The sequence below is a fragment of the Melospiza melodia genome, chromosome 3, assembly GCF_035770615.1.
Source record: "Melospiza melodia melodia isolate bMelMel2 chromosome 3, bMelMel2.pri, whole genome shotgun sequence".
NCBI lineage: Eukaryota > Metazoa > Chordata > Aves > Passeriformes > Passerellidae > Melospiza > Melospiza melodia.
This window is the reverse complement of record NC_086196.1, coordinates 44,489,311-44,506,792: the sequence shown is the minus strand read 5'-3', so window position 1 is coordinate 44,506,792 and position 17,482 is coordinate 44,489,311. Positions and strand designations below refer to the sequence as shown.

Below are 17,482 nucleotides of genomic sequence, written 5' to 3'. Positions count from 1 at the left end.
CCATACATATGTCTCACTGTACCATTACAGTAACACAGACAGGCTTAACCCAGACCTTCTCAGAAGATCCTACAATGAGTAGCTGAGCAAACAACAGCAGCCTGCTGTCACTCAGAGGGGCTCCTTTCTAAACACCACTCCAGAGCTCTTTTGACAAGTGTCCTGCACCACATCTTGTTATACAAAGGTCTAAGAAAAATAGTTTAACAGTCACTATTATTATTATTATCTATTAAAAGCTAGCAAGCTACCTTCTGTGAAGTTTCTTCATCTATTTATCATTTACCAGCCATTTTTCCATGCCCTCACACCCCCAAGTCAGCCCAGCTCAACAGGTTGCTGCTGCCACCTGCTGTAAAGAGAGCTTTACTCTTCTTTCTCCATCACAAAAACTCCCCTGAATCTTCTGCTCACTGGACACTTGAAAAGGGGAAGTCCATTTGCTAGGTGATCAGAAAGGGACTATCTGGCAGTCTGAACTTGTAGCAAATGGAGCTGGTTAGAAGAGGTACCTGAGAAGTGCCAATCCAAGCCCACGTGTAGGGGAAGATACACTTCTTTTGCTAACAGGAGGGAATTCTTAGACTGGCACTCTATTATTTCCAGTGACAGGAACAAGCAGAATGACTGCTGCACTCTCAAAGCCAACCAGCATGATGCTTGTTATAAATAAAGCCACCTACTGTTATGATCAACAAAACTAACCATGTCAATGTTGCTTACAGAAACCATAAAAAAGTTGATTTCTCCAATCCACTATTTTCACACACACATTTAAAGACACTAGGGCCTTTGAAAATAAAGCTCTTAGCTGACTTTAGGCACCTTCTAGAATTCCTGGTTTTGTATCCCTTTGCAATGAAAATCTAGTCTGAAGTACTGAATTAATCTGAAGTAAAGATCACACATACTTGATTTTAAGCTTTCAGTGCATCTCCAGGGAGCTGAAACAAACGACTCCATTGTTAGCAACTCAGCTAATACCCATCAGTCTGGTAAAAGAGCAGAAAAACAATTCATCTGTCCATTAAATTCCTTCAAATTTGACTTAAGCCTCCTGAAGTTGCAAGTGAAGTAAGGCATGAAGCATGAGCAAAGTAACTGAGTTGTACAGGTATCTGGTAATTCATAAAGATAACAACTTCCAGAGTGCCATGGCGATGCATTAGCCTAGACTGGTACTGCATCACTCAATTGTGAAAGCTCCTCAGAGCACCAAACATTCCATTGGGTAGTTTTACATTTTTTAACTTTATAACAAATGTCATTTTAGATTAATTGTAGTCATCAGCAGCATGAAGCTTACTGGAACTCTTTGGAATTCCAGTTTTAAAAGTAAGAAGCAGTCATCAATATAGACAACCACATATAAATGGGCTCTGGTTTTCTGGAAGACTTCAGAAGAAAGTCAAAGAAGAAGGAAAGAAATTCTTATCAGTACAATTTATTTTCCTTTCTTTCACTTTGTTTCATTCAAAATAATCAGATGTTATGCCAGCTATGTTCTTCAGTCTCGAAGGACAGAAGACTGAGGTTTAAGAATATTGAAATTCTAACTTCAGTACTGGGCAAGCACCATGCAGCTCATTGCAAAACCACCGAAGTTTCTTCTCCTACTTATTTTTGTCATTTCTTCAGGCACATTCTGCCAGGGAACAATAAAATGTATTCAGAAACCAACACTTTAATTACCCCATATTCCTTCTTGTCTAATCTCATATCTGTTAAAGAGCAATCTTCCCACAGTCAGCAAGACCAAACCAGGTAAAGATGTAGTGTGAAATAGGTCTGGAAATGTAGGATGGAAGAAAATGCTAAAACAGGTATAGAAAGAACACAGCGCAGATTCCATTGTAGAACACTCAGGTAAATCAAGAAAGGAGGAGAAAGGTCCTGAGAAACAACCCACTAATGAAAAAAAAATCTTGCATAGCAGATACCCAGTTTAAACAGCAGATCTTTGGAAAGGGACAGATGAGTCAATAATGCCTACTACAAACAGGCTTTGACTACCCTCTGTTGAATTCCTTTAAAATATATTGCTACAAATCCTATCAAGTACTGTATCAAACTACAACATTCTCAACACAAAAGTCCATATGCCTGCCTACAGTGACTTGCTGATCCGGTTCTTAGCAATTTCATCTGCTCTTGAAAGGTAAGTTTTACTGCCTGCTCTGATAAAATTTTTATCTACCTAAAAACATAAGACTCCAGCAGAGTAAGACTCAAACCTCAGGCTCTCCTCCCTCTAATTGCAATAATTTTCAACATCTTAATTTTCATTCTTTAAGTCCAAGCTGCCAAGAGAAAACTGCTACCTACATGAAGCTGCACCTTTGCATTTTGCATGTTTGGGATAATAAAAACAAGAAAGTCCCTTTTTCTGCCAAGGAAAAAAGTAATCACACATGATCCTAACCAAGAAAAGAGGAATAAAAAATTCAGACCAGATTATCAGAAAACACTTCCCCATGCACACACAGACTCATGTTCCTCACTCACTATTTGCTCAAATAAAATCAAACGCCTGCTTTTTATGCATGACATTAAAGGTAAAAACCCAAGTACCTGAAAGCTATAACCATGGTCCCTTAACAAAGCAAAGATACTTACAACATCACTCTCCCTAAGAGCTGAAGAAAAATGAAAGAAAAAAAAACTTCTCCCTTATGAACATCTGTGCAAGTTGGGCTTCTTAAAAAAAAAATAAAGTTAAAATATTGGTGGCAAGAAACTACCAATTCCTTTAACTCATTTAAAAAGTGAAGAAATTCAATTAAGAGATTCAATGAATTATTTAAGCCTAACTGAAAACCACTTTGTTCAGAATATCCAGGCAGAAAATTAGGTTCTCAAGCTTTTCAAAGAAAATAGCCTCTTGCTTGTCCTAATATGATTCACACAGACCATATTTCTTTTGCTCAAGAGCATCTTCAACTAAAATGCTTCAGATTACAGATAAAACCCATTTCAAAACACTCACAACTACACTTCAATCCAGAAAACAAAGACAGCATACTAAAATGTATATGTGTCACGGTGTAAATTTTTCATCATACTGAAAGGCAGAAGTGAAAGAAAATCATGTTTTTTGCTAAGACAAAAATTTTGATTGCATAGAAAATGATTGACTAATGCAATCAGTCATATGCTTCTCTCATTTTAATAAAATATAAAGCAGATTTGTTCCAACAGAGGCAAATCATTTTGGTTATTTAAAGGATTTGGGGACATCTCCACCCAAGAGTTTATTCATACAGGTCATCTTTTGAGAACAGCAAGCTCAAAGATACAGTAATAACCAAACAAACAATTAAAAGATATGCTTGATTGAATAGAACAGATCTTCAGTTTCGCGCATGGCTGTACTTCACTTCACCCATATTTTCCTGAGAAAATGACTACAATTACTAAAGAAAATTCCTTGAATTTTTCCTGCAGGCTTCTAATCCAAAATAAACTCTCCTTTTTTCATTTTGGCATGCTTTAAAATTTTTGCAATTACATGTGGAACTGGGACAGTAGGACAAGCCTCAAGGAATCATCAAATGCAAATCTCTCACTCTCCTCAGGCATGACCACCAATACCTTGTCCTGCACACTCCAAAATGGTGAAATCTCTTATGGTTAACTCCCATTCCATAGAGGTGGGTAGGTGAAAAGAGGCTAATGAGCAAAGAAAAATATCCACCCACTCTTTGGAAGTACACCAATCATTTTGAAAACACTTGCACTTTTCATAATATAATGACATTATTTATCACTAACAAAGAGTCAAAACAGTAAAATGTGTGCCTACTATCAGACACTCGGGTACTCCTTAGAAAGCTCCGTGGTCCTAATTCCCACAGAAACAGATGCAAGCAGAATGAAAGGTCTGAAGGAGCTGGGCCAAGGAATATGTAGTTAGATAACCAGGCTGCCAAGTACCATGAGCTCCAATTTCCCTCCTGTTCCCTAAAGATAAACCAAGTAACTACAGGACAACTTCTACTTCCTTCTCATTGACATTTGTGACTCACCTTGAGAAACATCTCAGTTTATTTCATGAACTTTGAGATTTGATTTAATTTCCCAGCAACCCTCATGGTACTGTCTCCTGATCAAGGAGCACAGTGGATTGTGTCTCACACACGCTTTCACTTCTGGGCTGATTGAATACTTTCCTTTACTTCTGGGCTGGCTCAGTATTTTCTTTTCCATTCTTCCACCCATTACAAAACTCAAACAATTTCTTTAATTGATGGGAGAGGTGCCACTGGTAAATCCAGTATTTGCATAAATACCTACCCAGACTGTCAACAAAATAAATTCCTTTTTCATCTTAATCAAGGATTTCACTTGTTTACCAACATATCCTTTACTTATAATATTTTAATGACAGTAAGGCTGGGTATTTCAGCCACTCCCTAAAATGCTGTTCCAAACCAATTCAATACTGCCACTGTCATTCCTCCTGTTCTCAGGTGTGCATTCCCCCTCTCCCTCCCCTCCTGTGAGTGCCCAATTCTGGTACTCATCTGATTCTCCAGCAAGCCAGTTCATGGAGCAAAATCAGAACAAGGAATAATGTCATGTTAATTCTTTGCTAGTTTAGCTTTGAGTCAGATTAGTGTCAGGGTGAACACAGGGAAAGAAGCAGAGCAAACTTACACTGATCTACAAATCACACCCTTAACATTTCCTAAGGACAGTCTTGGAGACGGGAGAAAAATCAAGGTTCTCTTCAACACTAAATCAGACTTTTCTGATTTTACATTATCTTAGCTCTAGAATAAACATTGAAAAAGTTAAAAACTTAGCCCAATCACACAAAGCTGCTTCTGGCAGCTGTTACAAACAAGCAACAAAGTAGGCCTGTAGGATAAGAGAAGGAGGAAACATACAAGTTCTAGAGAAGCTATACAAAGGGTAAATAACAGCAAACCACTTCCTTCAATTGATAGCAGCTATAATTGGAAACAACTCTGTCAAAACACAGCACCTGAACTTACAGGCAGCAGAGAAGTTTCAGAAAGATTGGTAGGACAACACCAAAAGAGAACCTCCCACCAAGAGTCAGTGAAGAAAAGACCTTTAGCTATTTAACACATTATGACAAGCAAAAAAATTGGCCACAGAACTCCCCTTTTCTGACAATCCTCTTCTCTAGAAGGTCAACTGAGATCCTTAGATATAAAGGGTGTCCATATTAGGAAGAGACTCACAGCTGGGCTGCCATAGTTTTAGGCTAACAAAGCTTTACTTTGTATCTGCAGTTATCTTCACCTGTGAAACAACACTGGCAGAAATCCCTGGGGTAATAGTGGAGGACTTTCGACAGCTGCCAGAAAAAAGGGGGAAAAGAAAGGGTGAAGTGTAGTAATGGAAAACTAGTTGTTGTTTTCTCTTTCTTCTCTATTAGTTCCCAAACCAACACATATAAGGACAAACCCAAGAGCATCACTGCAATATCTGGGAGGAAGCCTCTAGTTTCCACTTATTTTCTGCCAAATTTGTAGTAGAAGAAAATAAACAAAAATCCAGCCAAAAACCTCCACCAACACTAGGATGAGGTAACAGACACTGATAGGCATGAGTCAAATAGAAATATTCATGGTGGTGCCCATACAACTTGGTTTTCTTGTTGCTTTTCTTCCAAGGCCCCATCTGATGCCCAAGTAGAGAAAGTAACAGACAGATATCTAAGTAACTATTCCTCTAGCTCCCAGTTAGCTTCCCATACTTATCTTCTAGAATAAGATTTAGATTTCTCATCAAGAAATTGATAATAGATAATTTTTAAATTTGCTATTTCTGTAGGTTCCCCATATTTCATTATGAACTGTCTTCAAGGAAGATAAGAGCGCCAGTTGTTCTCCATCCTTTTGTTAAGGAAAGGAAAATGTGATCACTGCACTTGCTATTATGTAAGGGACTAATACCACTGATCTTTTTTTCTGCATTTTACTCCACACAAGACTGGGGGAAGGCGATTAACAAGGAAAGGGGAGAGGAAAGCCAGGAAGAGCTGAAATGTCTCCAGCATTCACAGCTTCTCAGTACCTATTGTTTCCTGCTGTTACAACCTTTAAAAGACAACTACTAACCCTTTTACAAAGTAACCTATCATCTACGTTTTTCCTACCTTAAACTAAAATTCCTTACAAGAACCCTGTCAGATACATACTAACAAGACAACTAGCTACGCAAAAGGAAAAAATTAACTAAGTAACCTGCTCTGAAAAAGGCGGACAAGGGAAAAGTAACAGGAAAGCTGAGAAAGAAAAGATGCCTCATGGCACCAGGAGAGTAAAGAGCTTTCAGCCTTCTACGGTCTTCCACTTTTTCACATCACTTGGGAAGAAAAAGAATCCAACGGCAGCAGCAAGTTTTACACAAGGCTAAAATTCACATAAAAAATCCAGAGGACTTGCAATTAAGATTTTGTCCTTGTGTGATCCCTATTCCGAGCCCTCTCTGTAAACCATGGACAGACAAGCAGAAGAGAAGTGTAGAAATAAGCAATTTCTACTCAGATTTTGACTTCCCGCTGTGTTTTCTGGGTATTGTCTGGATATATTTACTGGATGTTAATATCAGCTGACAGCCTTTTATTAAGGAAAAAAAAAAGGAGGAAAATATAAGAAGTACATACAATTAAGAAGAACTGTTAAACCTCAATGTTTCTCTTCTAATCAGAGATATAGCCAGAGATTGTGTATTTTCAGGAATCTAAAGAAAGCAGAGAACTCATTTTATGAAAATAAATATTAAACAAGAGCATGGTGAAAAAGTATCTCTGCTAGTCTGGATATCTCTGCACAGCTTTGACATACTAATACATTTCTTGCATTTGCAACAAAGATAAGAGGCCTGTTAATAGAAGTAGACCGACTTTTGAAAGATAAAATGAACAGTGTCACACAGATAAAGCAGCAAAGGATTTGTAACTATTTAGCTCTGTATTTCACAAGAATTCCATTTTTACTCACCCCGATTTTTCTAATGTTTGTCCTGCTAAAACAATAAGCTATAGGTTACAGGCAGCATTCTTTAAAGGCAGGCATAATTAAAAAATGCAAATGGATACTTTTCAGAGGAACTGGCAAGAACCAATGTATTAAAAAAAAAACACCTCATGCTTTAATATTGTGATATCACCACCATTTCCCCCACAAATAAATAGCAAAGTACTATTCCTTCCAATTACATTCTAACAAGAGGTTCAGAAAGGATGATAAAGTAGTGACAACAAATTTTTAAGTTCATAAGGCAAACAAAGCTGCACTGCTAGGCTTCTCCTAAAACAATTTAAAATCCCAGTCAATCCATACATACCAAAAAACAAAGCTACAGCAGCAGAGAAGGTGGCAATAGTAAACCAAAACGAGAAAGGGCTTTTGAAAGCAGTGAATTCGACAGTCTGCACAATCACTGCAGGCATTCTGCAGCATTCATTGACATGACAGTGTAAGGTGATGACTTGCCCTTATCACAAACAGGCAGCAGCTTGAAGTCACACAGACAATGCTGAAATACTGTTTTGTCCAAGACTCTGAAAAACTTCAAACATAAAGACAAATTTCTTTTACCTAACAAGATTCCATGCTAGTATAACTCTGAATATTTTTCTAGATGATGTATTCCTCTGAAACTATATTATGTTGAGGCAAATTGAAGGTCTCAATCTCATTTGCGTTGGCAAGAATTTCCTCACTCATTGATGGGGAGTGGAAAAATCCTTCCAGAGAGCTGTCCCTGGCTCTGCACTGAAGAAACATAAGCTTCAGTTTGGCCTGTTCTTTTGGCTGGTTTCAACAGGAAGGAAGCCTGTAGCTTCATCAACTCTGCTAACTCCATTAGGTGGTACTTGAAGATACTCTCTTGTCACAGCAATACTACTGGCAATCAAAATCCCTAAGAAATCAAGCAAAACCAATATAATAAACACAAGCAAGAAAACACAAGAGAAAGCACAGCCTAAGCTTTAGCTTGAAGAAGTTGTTGGTATCTGCCAGCCAAGAATGTGAACATGCAGGCCAGATTAGCAACTACTGCTGAGTTCCAAAGTCCATTCAAAATCTGCAACTGAAAGAAAGAGAACACCTACACACTACTTTTAATTAACCCATCTTTAAATGAAGATTTGTATTCATGAATATGTTTGAATAGCAGATTATAATTTAAGAGATTCACTAGTTTTGTCTTATAACCACTAAAGGTTATAAAAGGCTCCAACTCCAACAAATAATGCTCCCTTGTAGTATACAGGCAAAGCATGAACATCATTACAAAACATCTGTTTTGCTATCCTAATTTAGCCACATTTTTCCTCAAGAGTTCAACAAGTGCTGCACCTTTCCTCTCAATCTTTCTCTTTCCATAGTTTACATAACTCGTTGCACTTACACTTACCTATTAGCCACACTTTGACTAGTTTCAGTGGAACCTGAATTTCCTACTGCACTGCAAAACTGAACTACAGCATTTAAAGATCAGAAAACCTTAGTAAAAACCTTTCTTATTGACAAAGAGAAGACTGCTAGGATTCTTGCAGGCACCATCACTTAAAGCTAATTTAAAATACAGCTGTTGAAAGCATTTAAGACTCCTTGATTATGTGCAGATAAAAGGAAAAAACTACTGTTAGCACCTTTCATCCAGGTAGGTCACTAGTGAAGATTTTAGTGGTAGAATCCACATATATGTGTTCTGTGGTGAAGTTAGTTGAACTAATTAAATTATTTCAACTTATGAAGTTAGTTCTACTTTTTGAAGGGCTAGCTTTTAATTTACAGCATTTCAGTATTTCAGCTGGTGACTGTGAACAGCTGCAGTGCCACAGTGAGTAAGGATGAATCCTTGATCAGGTCTTATTTCTCTTCATAGGACCACTCTCAGGTCTACACTTTCATCATCCACAATACCAGCTTAATTAACTCTTGTTTCTTCTATGTATCTATTCTCCTTTTTCTACCATATCTCAGAAAAACCTATTTGTGGGCTCTGAGGAAAGGATGGCAAGTCCATGCCCTGTCATTGATGTAGCACAGAACAACCTCCTCAGTGTGAAGTTACAGGAGGCCACCAGACTGATCCAGCAGCTCCTCGGCACCCAGGACTTATTCTCAGCCCAGGAGATCACCTAAGTTTAACAGCAATCTGGTTCATTTTCTAACCACCCATACAGAAACTGCCCTGGCTCACAGACAGATGAGGCCAGAACAAGGGAGCAGCTGCTTGTGTCAGTGAAAGCAGTCTTCTCTGTTCAGTCACAGCAAAATATGGCCCCTGATGCTCATGAACACTTTGTGTTCTTCCATTTTTTACTCTAAACCTCCTATCTCAAAGCCATTTTTTATATTACTTCAAGAGTAATTAATGTATGAAGAATACTGACAAAATAGCGAAAGCAGTCCTTTCATGGCAGCTAAGGCTATTTTTGTATCAATAAACCAAAACAACTCACTCAACACTGCAGCTCTTCCAGAAAAGCAGCACCATTCTGCACATGTGACCACACTACACCTCCAATCTCTGCATGCAGACTGCTGCACCATGGAAGGATGACACTTTCATCCATCCAAACCATGCAGCCATCCTTGGTACCTTTCCCAACTTTGACAAAACCAATAGCATCAGAACAGCCAAGATACCACATTGTCAAACTGATATTTTTCCTCCACAGTATGTGTATGAGAGCCCTACTGGCAGAAACTGTATTTCCTTTCGATCTGGAAACCACAGGGGTTTTCAGCCCCATGCAGGGGAAAGAAGAAACAATTAATGGGTATTTTCTCTGAACCTTGCTGCTTAACACAGGAGACTGGAAAGAACAGGAATTTCCACAATTCAAACGACAGCTTTCACCTGCTGCTGATAATTTATTTTTTTCTCCCTCACCAGATATTGTGGAAGAGGAACAAAAAAAGTGTTGCACTTTACACATGGAAAAGAAAGATCAACATGTGCTTCTTGTAGAGGCACAAAAACTGACCCTCTAGCAACTTTTTTTACATATATGTTCATACTAAGTTTTAACTCAGATAAAAATCAAAATTAAATATGTATTTTTAAGAAGTTGCTTGTGGTCAAATTTTCCTTGTATTCAACTCATTTTCTGAAGAAATAAGATGTTATTCAGAGTGAAGCCCCAAGTGTGTCACAGATGGGATCCACTCTGATAACCTCCAACTCTCAGCTTGGATACACCAACTTCTACCCTAAGCAGCTACCAATGAATACAAGCCAGTGAGGGTCTAACTCAAGCAATGTCATACCTCTTCTATGAGTTTTCCAGGCAAATATTAAAAGTAATGTCAAAACATCACTAAATGAATTACAGCTATCAAAGACAGTTTTAATTAATTTTTAAAGACTGGAACAATTTTAAAATTACCGGAGAACTAAAAGGCCTAATAAATGAAAGATAAAAATACTTTGCTAAATGTCTTTGTCTAATCCAATATATGTTCCTAGGTAAACAAATTCATTATTCATGGGACTGCAAACTCTTCTAGGACTGACTTATTTGATAAATATTTATACACTGCCTTGCACAAAAGGGCCTAATACACATTAAACTCCAGTCAATACAATATAATAATCTGGTATTGGCAGTTATTACAGTAAGACAGTTTTAAATACACAACTTTTTGCATACAAAATAATCTTATCCTCATTTACCAAAGACAAGAGTGGTACTTAAAAAAAAAAAAAAAAAGGAGAGAGCAAGACACCAGATTTTTTTACTGTTTTGTACTTATCAACCTAAAATGCCTTTATAAGCACACTTTTGCTGAGCCCCTGGAGATTGTCTGTTCCCAGGCTTACGGCTGTTAGACTTAAGAAGGCTCTTTAGGAAAGATAACCTACTATTCCCTTTGAAAAACAAATGCTTGTTCGACAAATGGAAGTTGCAGTTTGAACCAGTCCAGTGACTAGAAAGAAATCCAAGTACAGAACTCAGAATTTTTTTTTCTATCATTCTCTCAGGAAAGCCTAAATGAAGCAGGGGCAAACTTAGCAATGATACTGTGAAGAAGAGACAAAATGGGAATGAAATGACAAGTGCTGAATGAGTCTCTTAAGAAAGATTAGAACAAAAAGAATGGCAAAGTCATGTATAAACAAGAGGGCACTAACGCTTCACCTATAAAGTATACATCAGCATGCCTAGGCAAGGTAAATGGAGAGGATACAAATGACCTGATTTCCTCTTTTCTAGCTCCCCTACAAATATGATAAAATGTCAGTAAAGTGGTTGAAGGAAATAAATTCTGCATGACACAGATCTTTCAAAGAGTAAAGAAAAAATAAACAGAAAAACTATGAATGCTGTAAAAAGACAGGAGAGTACTGCAAAGAGATGTGAAGCCCCACAGATGCAGGGAGGGGCAACATCAGCTCTTAAGACTTTAAACACAACATGAATCAACAAAAGATGCAATTACAGACCACACTGTACAACTTAAATATTTCTTTAATTGTGTGCCTTTCCCCCCTATATATATGTGAAACAGGTAATTTTTTTCTGCCTGGGGAAATCAGGCTTAGGACTTACACATGGAAAGACTTTTCTGCATTTCTAGCCTTCAGTACAAAACAGAAATCAATTTCCAGAACACAGACAGCTTCAAGAAGAGAGATAATTTATCTGAATGTACATGTCACTCACAGCTTCTGAGGCATCAGATCAGTAACTAATGTCTGTGGTGTAGTTAAATTTTGAAACATACTGTATTTTTTTAGTTACTTTACTAAACCTGTCTCATTTACCCTGTTAAAAAGGGCATTTGGAGAACATGCTGATAAACTGATGGATCAGCATGGGATTTTTACACAGTGTAATTCCCTTTGAAAAGTGCATTCTAAAGCCCTAGCTTTGACAGTCTCTAAGAGTTACTCCCTAAACATATTTATGCTTGACCTTTCCACAAGTCACTTACAAAAACACCTGATAACAGGAAAGTATATTCATGAAAAATAAAGACAGGCTGCAGCAAATAAAATTAAACAGTTGCTGTTAAAGAGTATTTCCCATCTGCCAGTGATTTCTTACACACTTTTACTAGCATTGTGGACAAAAGAGAGGTGTACCAGGCAAATACTAATTTCTAGACTCAAAAAACTCCATAAAATCTTTAGTCTGTAATAAATCTATATTAAAAAACAAGTAATTTCAGGCTTACTAAAACAATTTGATACTACCATGGCTCAGCTTCACAAATAAATCAGGGAGTGCATCACATGTACCATTGCATGCAACAGCCCACAGAGACATGACTGAAGTGTACTACCACCATGTAACCAACATGTAAGTCCCATTATCTAAAGAAACTCTACCTCTACATGATGCAACAATAAAATAATGTTTTTGATGGTGTATTTTGAGAAAAACGTGTATGTCTTACACACTTACGTAACTCCTCCCTTACTCATGCACATTCTTGCCCTGTGCTGCTTCACACACTGTGCCAGTCTGGGCACTCCTGTTGAATCAGACCCACACAAACACAAGAGCAGCCACAGCTCAAGAGACTCTGTCATGAATGGAAGCAACAGTATCACCAAATTTTTTTTTTCAGTCTTCATCTTCTTAAGAACCTACTTAAATGTGATTTTTGTTCAGGATGCTGTCCCAGACAGTGCAGAAGTAATCAAGCCCCGCTTCCCACAGATTTCTCTGTGTCTCAGCCATGCCCTTGTGCTCCAATCAGTCACATTCCACCTCTATCCCAGACATCCATTATCTTACCACTCTCTCCCAAGCACTGGCCACAATACACTTAACCTCTCACATCCTCCAACTACTGACTGGAGAAAGGAGTACAGCACTTCATACCTGGTTCTCACCCCACAGACAACAGGGAGTTAAGTACAGGTAACTGCTAAATTCATGCAAAACTTTCCCCTAAAGAGATGATCTTAATGAAGCCATCAACTTTAACGAGTTTAATTTTTGTTCAACATTATTATAATGTAAAACCTTTCACACCTTGACCCTTGGCTAATTTCTCTGCTGAAATTTTGATGAGCTCAAAATTTACTGAGACACAAGATTAAATGAAATATGATTGCTCAAGATTTGTGACTTTAGAAAAGCAAATTAAAGAGAGTTAATCTCTACACAAATATACAAAACCAGCAACTATTTCTTAAAAAACCTTAGAAAAAATAGGTGCATCTCAACATTTTATCCACAAGAGAACAGCTGATTCTGAACTCCTAAACTGCAAAAATTTATTTTCTAGCATGTCCAATTAACTAAGGCTTCTTAAAGAAATTGCATTTATGTGTTTTGCTTGTCCTTTTAATAACTACTTGAAAATAATCCTCTGATTATTTTCAAGTGCATTTTCAAGGAATACAAAATCCCACAGATAAAAAGGGTTCTACAACTTCTGTGAAAACTGGCAGCTTTGTAGAAAAAAGTAACTTGAATCATGCTTTCAATGAGAGTAAAAGCAGGTTCAATTCTGCCTGCTCCATTGGCAGCCCCAGAAGACCAGCCAGCCAGCACCAGATTTGATTAATTCTGGAACAAGCATAAGATACTTTGCATTGAAGTGGTAATCTACCTTAAGTAAATCATCAAAGCAGTGAGCATATAAAGTGGCTTTGTCCTATTTTTGGCAAATTCTAGCAAACCTAACAATATGACTACAAGGTGTACAGTCCTGGTTGCTTGGGTGATCACTTCTAAAAAACTCACATATACAACCTACATTTTTCTTCTGCCATGGAGTATTCCTAAGGTAATGATTTTTAAACACTAAAGGGAGTACAAGGTTTAAATCCATGCTGAAACACTGATTTTTAAATAATGGAAAAACTAAATTCTGTTCATAGTACAACCCCAATCTGAATGAGTTTTAAACCACTCATCACTAAAGACAGCGAAATCTGATCTTCATCTGTGCTTAGAATAGAAAAGAGCTACTCATTTTGCACATTGCTACAAAAATTGATTCCACACAGCATTTTTCTAAGAGTAGAATGCATATTTCAAACAAAAAAAAAGTATTTGTGTGGTAAAATTGTCTGACTAGGTATTAACTTACAATTATTTTAGCACATTACCAAATTATGCTTGACTTCTTGCAACCAACAAAAAAAAACCCCCTAAATACATTCTAAAAATATTATGTATTTAAGTATTCCTTAACTGCACCTATGGCAGCAAGAATATAGCAAGTGATGCCGTTCATTCAGCAATGGTCATGTTCCAAGAATATCATGATACTACACACAAACCCCACAGATCTTTTAACTTTACTTATGTCAAGCTATTTCACTTGGTTTCACTAGAATCCAATTACTACCAATTAAGGAACACCACCTAAAGGCAGTGTAACAGAAACCAGAAAATTCAGTAAATGTCTGTAGAGCATTTGTAGTAACTTTTTGATTGAGAGTTTTACTTACTGATCAGTTCAATAAAAATAAATTCCTAATTTTATTATAATTAGGATAAATGTCTACAAAAACTTCTGTCAGGGAAAGCATCAATATTATGTCAGTGATTTTTTGCTAAGCATTCTCAAGAGAGGGTGAAACTGAAACAACTATTACACTGAAAAACGCCTAATGACATTGGAAAGTTTATAAAAAAATATTATCCAATCTGACAGTTTTCTTGCTTAAACAGTTGCATTTAAATTTGTGAAATCCAAACCAGACCAGGTTGCAAAGAAGGGTTCAAGATGCCTTGGAGCATCCAACAGCATTTCTCCTCCTTGAAACAGAAAGCACACACTTGCCCATTTGAGATAACCTACTACATCAATGAAGTGAGAAAACCCAACTTGAATCACTGTATACATTCGTGGTAAAAAAGTTACCTTTCATGTCAAACATTTAAATATTTGAGTTTTCAATACAGCTTTAAAAAAATCCAGTTCTGAATCACTGGAATTTTTGTTCTATTTTCTGTAAAAGCACCAACAGTAACATGGTTCAGCATTCCGCTTGCAGCAGTTCAGAAAAGATCAGCCTGATCCCTCAGTCCTAAATTTACAGTCATTTCATAAACTTGAGGTCACGTCTCACCAACTTATTTCTTCCAGTGTTTCCAACCATGGAGATCATGATAAGGAAGGCAGCACTTGCAACAGGATGAACAGTAACTTTATGTTTCAAAATACACTCAAACAAAGAACTAGTTCGCCAATAGCTCTTTAAGCTATAATAGCTATAAGCTATAATATAAAATATTCTGGCAAGAATATTTTTTTTTCTGAGAATAATCTCTCGAACAGATGACAGGTTTAATTCTACAAGACTCAAAAAACACAGAGTTACCTATAACACCAAAAACCATTATAAAACAACACAAGACCTTGGCCTTCAAAGCAACGCCATAGTGCAGAAAACCACTATCTTCTGTTCTGTCACTGCTGGAAAAGAGAAGTTTCCACAGGACACTGTCATAGGAAGAGTGCCCATTTTCAAGAATTGTATTATTGTATCAGCACACACAAAGGAAGAGAGTAGAACCATTTGACTTCTCTTGTATTGAGAAAGATAATGGTTTGCATTTCACAAAGATGTGAAAAGCTGGCATAAGCAAGGGTAGCATAGCACAGCATAGCAAGATGGCACTGCTCCCACAGGTAATGATAGGGATGATCTTTATCAAGTATCTCTTAAACACAAAATTGGGATGACCCAGACTGAGTACCTCCCCCAACCACCTTCCTTGCCTCTTCCCCTTTGGAGGCTCTCTCCCCTGTGAAGCAACACGAGAAAAACCACCCTGGTCTTCTCAGTTTTTACAAGAAATTGAGACTCAACTGAGGCTTCATTCTGCTGCAGCACAAATCAAGGTACTATCTACAGTTAAGAATACTGAAGTTTAACACATGGATCACAGTCACAACTGACTGAAGTTTTCATTTAAAATGGAGAGCAGGACTCACTGAAGCTGATGACATGTCTCTCCTAAGGTGTCAGTGGAACTTCCCTCTTGCCAAAAGCAGGTATCAGCATATAATTACAAGTGTAATTACATACAGTTACAACAGTATAGGCAAAGAACAAATAATTGAAATTTGTATGTGAAACACAAATGCCCAATTATCTGGCAAATCAATAGCTAAGCTGAAAATTATTCCTGATTTCAGCAAATTGTAGGCAATAGTGAATATAATGCTATTGCTACAGCATCATTAGCCCTCCTTATAAAGTAGTGTACAAGCAGTACCATTTTGGTGGGTAAAATCATGACATGAACTAATCTGAACAGTCTAAGACTATCTGACTTATGCTGATGTTTAGAAGGCATATGTGAGAGTATTGAAAATTATGTGCAGCACCATTTCCAGCGTTCTACAGGTGAACTTCAGAAACTGCTTTATCAAGTCTGTATCAGATATCCTAAACTTATGACTAGAAAACCACATCTGAAACCCACTCCTTGCTAACAAGCATCCCTATGGAATTCCTTTTTTATGTATGTGTTTACCATCATTAATTCAGAAACACAAGTCTTGGGAACAAACCAGGCCCTGCCGAGCCACCAGGCACAGCACAAAGAACACCAGATTTCTGCCCTGAAGGCCTTGCCTACATCTAACAGGACTGAGCATTCAGACTTTCATACGAGCCTTCCAATGAATGAGACAGAGTGCTACACACCTCCGCAGAGCGTTCCCACGTCTCTCAGAGGGACAAAACAGAAAAAGGGAAGAAAACGAGAAGCGCTATGTATCTCCCCTCTGCAAAACCCCTCTTATCAGAGCCATTTCAAGAATGTCTACTCGACAACTAAATTGACTCGAATAATGGAAACCAACGTCCCAAATATACTATATATGGAATCGAGCCCAGCCAGCCCCCGCAAAGACACGGGGCACCAAAACCTCCCACCTCAGACATTCGGGTACTCATCCTCAAATGGCGGAGTCTCGCCCAGCGCACTCACACCTGTCACCTGCCAGGCGCCGCGCCAGCCCCTCCCTCTCTCTCCTCTCTCTCCCCCTCCCTCCCGCAGCCAGGCGAGCCCGCTGGCAGCTCCCGCCCCTCCCCGGGTAGCCGCAGCCCCCCGATCCCTCCCCGCGTCGGGAAGCTCCAGCGACTCGCGAAGGAAAATAAGTTTCCATCTCTCTCCGAACGCCCCGCTGCGCGGAGCCTTCCCGTCGCCGCTCTCCCACCCCGCCCCAGCACGCCGGCAGGAGCGGGGTGCCGGGGCTGCTCCCTCCCCTCGCACAGGCCTTCCCCGTCTTCCTCACCCTGGCACAGCCCGGGGCGCGCTGAGCGGCCGCGGAAGCCCCGGGCCCCCCGCCCCTGCCGGCCCCCCGCGCTTCTCCCTGCAGCCCCCCGGGGATGGCACCAGGAAACGGGCCCGGGGAGCCGCCACCAGGCCCGTCTCGGCGGGGTCAGCCTTACCCTGCTGCCGCTTCTCCTCCTCCTCCTCCTCCTCCTCCGCCGCCGCCTCCCCCACCACCACGGCAGCAGCCGCCGCCACTACCGCCGCCACTACCGCCACCAGCGCCGC

General features: G+C 38.9%; 1 protein-coding gene across 1 annotated transcript in view; it reads right to left on the bottom strand.

Annotated features, from left to right (window-relative positions):
• Positions 1-17,481, bottom strand: part of TAB2 (TGF-beta activated kinase 1 (MAP3K7) binding protein 2) — a 60,621-nt gene extending 43,140 nt beyond the window's left edge. The window contains exon 1 of the mRNA XM_063151553.1: positions 17,374-17,481. The gene's annotated coding sequence lies outside the window, so the exon portion shown is untranslated. The remainder of the gene's footprint in view (positions 1-17,373) is intronic.
• Between the last annotated feature and the right edge of the window lies 1 nt (position 17,482).